Raw genomic sequence first — 7,745 nt, 5'->3', positions numbered from 1 at the left:
CCCTACAGTGACGCACCCACACCTACTCCAGCAAGGACACGCCTCCTAATAGTATTACTGTGGGCCAAGCTTTCAAACACATAAGTCTATGGGGGCCAAACCTATTCAAACCTCCACATTATAGGCCTGGGGTGGTTCAGAGATATACCAGTCAATATATTTTAACAAGGAAGATGTTTTTATTCATATATTGGTGCCAAGTCTTCACCAGGGACTCTGGATTTTTTGTTTGTTTGTTTGTTTTGAAACAGGGTTTCTCTTTGTAGCCCTGGCTGTCCTGGAGGTCCCTTTGTAGAGGAGGCTGGCCTCCAACTCTAAGACCCACCTGGCTCTGCCTCCCCAGCTCGAAGATTAAAGGCATGCACCACCTTGCCTAGCTAGCCCTTAACATTTGAAAGTCAATTTTGCTTTATGGTTCTCTTAACCACTGCAATTTTAAAGCTTTAAACATACAGTTAACCATCGACATAATTAATATTAGCTATCTCCATATGAATTCTGACATTCTTTTTTCTTGTCAAGGTTTAGTTATTTTCTTATCCTCTCTTTTTCTCCTTTGCATCCTTCCTTTTTTCCTACTCTAACAGGACACAGGCTTTTGTCCTGATAAAAGCAGAGATGACCTCTCAGAAGAGTTTTAGAGTGGCTGTGGCAGAGCACAGTGCAATGGCTCCCACAAAATAACCCATATTTAAGTGCTGTGGTATTGTGTTACAGTTTCCTCTGAGATCGAAACATTCAAACCTACAGAGAAACTCCTCAAACCTGAAGAAAGTAAGCAACCCAAAATAGCTTCAAGAAGTCCCTGAAATTGATCAGATTCACTATTCTTCCAGAGTAAGCAGAAAAGACGGCTGACTTTCAAGCAAGCCAAGATGCAAAAAAAAAAAAGGAGGCTTTGATAAATCAAGCTGCAAAGAGGACCCCCAGACAAGCAAAACTCAAAGAAGACCCCTGCACAAGGCAAATTGTCTGGAAGAAACAAACCAGCGGAGATGCCGGGAAGAGGTTTAAACCAACTGAAGCACCTGGAAGGGACACTCTTCACCCTTCTGAGCTGCCTCCAGGCTGTGCAGTGTGCTCCAGGTTTCCAGCTTTTGTGAGCTGTCACCCATGCTGACGTGGGCTTTGGTGATGCAGCTGTCTGAGTCATTTCTAGTCCAGTATGTAAACACTCACCCATATTCCTGTAAGTAACTGCAGTGAAGCTCATTGGCTCATCAAGTTGGGCTTTGGTATATTCATACTCTGGTCTATTGTGGGCTTCCTATCCAGGGTAGATAGATTTGTGTATTGCATCTCCCAGGAAATGTATTGTTCCACAACATACAGAGCACACACACACACACACACACACAAAACCTCCACTCAAAGGTCTGACCATAAGGCAAAGCAGGGAGAAATGGTAACTTTCAGAGTTATACACAGTAATGTTTCAGTTAGGAGGGAGTAGGGGAAAGAAACAAAGGAGAGGGGGCAGTGCTATTAACCTCCGAGGGAGACAAAGGGCTGCGTAGGCATAAAGAGGAGACAACAGATGTGACCCATAGGAAAATGGCAGTTTATAAAGGTAAAAGGGGAAACTCCATGTCAGGATGAGGTGTTTAATTTTAATTGGGCATACTAATTAGGTGAGCCAAAGGGAGCCTTTGATTGCTGGACTGCAATACTTTGATAGCTGGACCTTGGTAGTCAGCCTTGAAAGGAGGAAGTGGACAAATAAGGGAATGGGCCTTGATGGCTAGCTTTAGGAATGTAATGTAATGGCTTTTAGCAAGGCAGATGGAATGTGGGAGCATGTCTGCCATGCTCAGGTTGGCTAGACCTTCACTAAGTATGGCTTTATTCACACCAACATGCACATTTTATAACTGCCTTTTGTGTTGTTGGAGAATCTCCTGCATCCCTAGGATGTGTTTTGATCATGCCCCCCCCCTTTACATCCATCTTATTCCTTTACCACTCACATGTGCTCTATTTTTAGACCCACGGAGTCCATTTAGTGTATTTTTTTTAAAAAAGTGCTGGTTATTTATTTCAAAATGCTTTGGAGGCAGGGTGGAGGAGTTGATCTATATGTGAGGTGAATGAGCAAGCCCAATGAAGACCGCCACTTTCTTACAGTACATCAAAGGCAATCGCTGTGATCTAGGTAGTCATGAGCTAGTTATAAAGCTTTGAGACCCTGGAATCCAGATGATGGTAGATTTCATCTAAGTCAGTTTTGTTCATCCAACACTCATCAAACTCACTAAATATGGGCCACAAATGGTATTCACCACTACTACAAAACAATGATGATATAATTTAAAGGACAATATTTTACAAGTATTGTCCTAGCCTGTGGCGATATTGTAAGGTGTTGGTACTTGTAGGTACAGCCTAGTAGGAGTGTGCCCTTGGCTGCACACCCTAGAAGAAGATACTGTGATCCTACCCACTTCCTTTCCTTTCCTTTTCTCATTACCATGAGGTGACCAGCCCACTGTCACATCCTCCCACCATAACGTATGGTGTCCCCACAGGCCTAAGCAACAAGGCCAAATAAACATGGACAGAAACCTCTGAAACAATGAGCCAAAACCAACATATCCTCTTTTATTAGTGGTTTTGTCTCAGAAGAGAAAAACTAACACAAGCATCATTTTTTTTTAAAAAGTCATTGTACTTCAAATGATATCCTAGTGGCTGTTTGAAGTGTCTAAAAGTACCAACACGGGGGGTAAAATCACAGTAAAACCCAATCTGCTGTGGTCAGAGCTGCTCTCTGCCCAGCTTTCTGGCTTACCACCATTCTAAGGAGGCTCAGATGGGACAGGACATGAATGTGGGTATCTAAATCTCAATGATGCTCTTGGACATTCATCCTTATGCACAACTCTTTCTGAATGTGGAAAACTAATAGGCTAGTGTGGACATGATTGCTTCATGGCTAAGCTGCAACCTACCCCTGTTGCTTACCATTCCATGGCTTACATTTGCTAGTTCGGTTCTAGAGACCAGAACTCCCTCATCGCTCCAACATTATCATTGTCAAGTCAACTTGTTCAAAACATTGTTGTGAAATGGTTGTGTAAAATGAGGAGTATTTGGGAGCTATTTATCTTCTTGGCAATTACTACCTGTGGGTTATCTGGAACATTCTGCCAACTGAATGAAACAGATGGCAGCCTTCTGACTGCATCGGACAGAGGACAGGGAGCATTAGGCTGGCAGAGACCCACTTGAGGTGAGTTCACAGGAAGAATAAAAATAACATATTAGTATACAAATGGCTTGTCAGAACATTTTTTTCTCTTTGAAAGAAGCCAGTTGATATTCTCTTTTCTTCTTTATCATTCAAACCACAGAGCATATTTTGTTTAGTCCTCGTGATTACTTACTCAACTGATTCACGCATACTATGTTTATCATGAGTATATTTTCAAACTACTAAGATATAATTAATTTAATCTAGGACAGAGTCAACTAAGTATATAAGATCAAATGATGCTACTATATTCTCATGGTAAGGTATCAGTAGCAAAATTAACTTTACTCCTTTTATTACCCACCCACCCCCCAAAAAACCTCTTTGTCTCTTTCCCTCCTATCTGCCCCCATTTCCTTTGCCGTAGAAATCTACAAATCATTTCTGACTACAGAGTCACTTATTCTTCACATTTTATAGAAATGTAGTCATACAATACTCGATCCCTTGGTTTCTTCCCGGTAGCAAGTTTTCAAGGCTCAACCATCTCAGAGTTTATGACTTCTTTATGCTCTTCTTTCCTGCATGCAACACTCCATTTCATTGTGCTGTGTTTGCCAATGGGTGAACGTTCATGATGTTCCCCTTTATTGTTATTAATAGCACCACTGTGGATTCTTGCATATAAGTTGCATTTGGACATCTGTTTAATTTCTCTCAAACATATACCCAGGAGTGAATCTGCCAGATAATGTTGTAAATGCATGTTTAACAATTTGAAAAACTGCCAGACTGTTTTCCAAGAGAGTTGCCGTTTTAAAATCACGCTAACAATATATGACGGTCTGGTTTTTCCTTTGCACTCGCTTGCTATTTTCTGTCTGCTTGGTTATGGTAGTCCTACTGTGTGAGGTGACATGACGCCATATCGTGGTGTACTTTCCATTCCCCTGGCGGCTAATAATATGGAGCATCCTTGCTTGTGCTCATTGGCCATTTGCAGATTTCCTAGTACTGGGTCTGTTTGTATTCTGTGCCCATTTTAGGCACTGTGTTGTCTTTTTAGTGTTAGCTATTGTTCTATTTTCCACGTATGTCCTTTACAAGATACATGTTTCCTCTCATTCTACTGCTTGCCTTTTCTCCTTCACAAATAAGAGGGAATTTGAAGGGAATTAAAAGGTGGAGAGAGTACTTTTCAGTTTGCCAAGACAGCAGTGTCAGATGGGACTTTCATCGGACTGGCTTTAAAATGTCTTGGTATTGGTAACTCAGTCCCTCTCATGAAATCAGCATGTCTGCCTTGCTCAAGCACGGAATGATGGCAGTGATCTCCGCAACTCTGCCCACGAGGGCCTAGCCCGACAGCTTCTGCTTGACTTTTCCTACCCTAATAACCCGTTGTTTAGATGTCAGAGACAAAATGACCATACACGCAGTCTCTAAGTGTGTCTAGCAATTATAAAGTCAGAAGCTCAAGGGAAATACCAGTGAGTTCACAAGCCTACTGTGCTTTCTGGCCTGGAAACTTGACTTGTTTATCACCTAATCACAATAACTCCCAATGTGGAAGGGAGACTAGTAATTGGGTCCAAACAATAAAACTGAAATGTAGACTAAGTGGTATTTGGAGTTTAAGCAATGACAGGTATAGTAAGCACTCTTACCATTTCTTTTTGTCCAATACTAGTTAAAAATCTGCTTAATAACATGGTGTCTAGTGTTAAGAAATATTTGTTGCATTTTTTAAAAAGATTTATTTATTTATTATATGTAAATACACTGTAGCTGTCCTCAGATACTCCAGAAGAGGGCATCAGATTTTGTTACGGATGGTTGTGAGCCACCATGTGGTTGCTGGGATTTTAACTCAGGACCTTCGGAAGAGCAGGCGGCGCTCTTAACCGCTGAGTCATCTCGCCAGCCCCCAGCATTTTTTTAAGTAACAAGAATTTCATTCTGTTTCATGTGTTTCTTCATGTGTGTGTTTGTGGTGCAGGAGATGAATTCTTTTCTCATAATGGCCTGTGAGCACTCTAGCATCAAGCATCTTCTTAGGCCTGGTCTTGTTGCTATATTCTACTAAACCACAAAGTCTTTTAAAGAGTAAATTTAAAACCTAAATTCTATGGTTTACACTAAGTACTTGTTCAAGAATTATTTAAGAAGCGTAGCAACGCCTAGATTTCAGGTAAGCTAATAAACACTGTTGTAAGACATCCTGGACACAGGCATCTTTTCTAAGTGGCAGATTTACCAGTTGTATAGGAAAAAGAAGGTAAGACCTTACATAAGGAAGTGGAAATGTGTAACATGGCGTAGACCTTTCACTTCACAATTTTGGTGGGTATAGTCATTCCCAACCCTCCTAGTGGAAAATTCTCATGTTCCTATAATGAAGTAGTACATGGGTGGCAGTATTTTAAAAGTTCTAAGTCAACGTTACATGCTGGGTACTCTGAAACCAACCTGAGATAGATGGATTGCAATTAGCCAGTACTTTTTCTTAAATCAATTGAAATTGTTCTTAAGACAATTTTATACATTCAAAATGGATAGTGGCCACTCTCATCTTCTGTCCTGCACGGCCTCTCCTTTCCCCCTGATCTCTCACTGTGACCAGTGCTGTCTAGGTGACCATGCTTTTGAAGCTTTCCAATAGAGCACGGTGGGCTCAGCAGTGGGTACACAGCGAGAGACAGTGCTTCCCCCTCTCTCAGAATCCACCAGTAGCAAATGGTTCAGAAGTAAATGGCAGGGCCCCTTGAGCCCCTTCCACCACCTTGACTATTAATGAGGCCTATGTTAGATGGGTCCAGGGCGGGTAACAAGATTGGAGTTAATAATTTCAGTGATTGTATCTAGTCTAGAAAACAGCGTTTTGCAATCCCTCATCCCATCTTCTGGTTCTTAGTTCACATCTGTAAGGCTTCTTGAGCCTTGGAGGGGTGGTATAATTGTCTTGTTTAGGGCTGTGGGTCAGAACTGTCACAGCTGCACCATGGGGAGGCATGACTCTGTATTCAGCACCACTCATTGCCGAGAGAGGATTCTGTGATTATGGCTGGGAACCTTTTGTTTGTGGGTATAAGTGTAGATAGTAAAAGACTGTTTGATGCAATGTCAACTTAGAGAACCAATGTCAGTTTAACCATAATAAGCTCTCCACATGGCCTGACTGCCCAGGGCTTACAGTACCAGGAATGGTCCCTCAGCACCCTTCCCCTTCTCTGTGGAGTGGGCTGGGGCGTTTTCATAGTTTTGGATGGGTGCAGCCATCCTTCTGGCCCTTCATTTACATCTAAACTAAAAATTGTAAGGATGTTTGTATAATAAAATGGCCTATTTTAAAGATTTTAAACATGTCTTTCTACTTACACATGAAAAACTATTATTAAACTTGTCAAATCACAACCATTTTATTTTACATAAATCCAGACATTCAATTTTCCAATTGAATCGAATAATTTGGACACTTCATCAGGATACCCAATAGATCATTATTTTAGAATTCTTGCCATTGAGGGATAGTATTCAGATCAGCTATCAGAAACAAAAATCAACACGTTATTGAACCTGTGGGGCTTAAAAATGGAATGTTTTCCTTAGGACAATAAATAAACAAGATTTAAGAAAATTGAAGTGAACTTCAGCTAGGACTCATGTAGTTTGTAATAAAGGCAGTAGATACTCTCAAGTATGGATTGCTTACATGCTGTGTGCTTTATTACAGCAAGGGAATACAAGAAGAAGAAAAAAAAAAATAAAGCCTACCAGTTCTCCAGAGGACAGTACCTAACAACATCTGAGTAGCATGCTCAGCAGAAAGCACAGCCACACTGGAGGACATCAGGAGAACCCAGCTAAGTATTGCATGGTAAAAATGACTTCAAACTATTGGATGAGTGTAACTATATGCCATGTTACTGGAGAAGCCCAAAGCTATTAGTTTCAGGAAGAGCAATGTAATAAATTTAGCCACACTACCTGTCGCCTTGCTCAGCCATGCACAGTGCTAAAAACGAGTTTGTGACTAATAAATACTACAACACTTGTATATTAGGAAAATGTAAGGTGCTATAAGCCATCCTTTCCAGTCTATTGAGAGCAGACGGTAACATTGTATTCAACAGTTAGTTGAATGAGGAGGTTTCTCCAACTGTCAAAGATACAACTTTTATCTTAAGCTCTTACAGATTTTATTGCCATATACAAAATAATGGGTAGCTATCCCCCTTTCCTCCCTTAGAACTTTTACAAATGACATTAATTTGTTTTGTATGTAGGTGTGGAGGTAAGAAGACAATTTTGGGAGTCAGGTCTGGTCTCTAGGTCTCAGGGATGAGGTTCAGTTATCAAGGTAGGCAGCAGGCATCTTTACCCACTGTACTGGCTGGTTTTGTGTGTCAACTTGACACAGCTGGAGTTATCACAGAGAAAGGAGCTTCAGTTGAGGAACTGCCTCCATGAGATCCAACTGTAAGGCATTTTCTCAATTAGTGATCAAGTGGGTAGGGCCCCTTGTGGGTGGTGCCATCCCTGGGCTGGTAGTCTT

Source organism: Mus caroli, chromosome 15 (assembly GCF_900094665.2).
Source record: "Mus caroli chromosome 15, CAROLI_EIJ_v1.1, whole genome shotgun sequence".
Classification (NCBI taxonomy): Eukaryota; Metazoa; Chordata; class Mammalia; order Rodentia; family Muridae; genus Mus; species Mus caroli.
Note: the sequence above shows the minus strand (reverse complement) of the source record.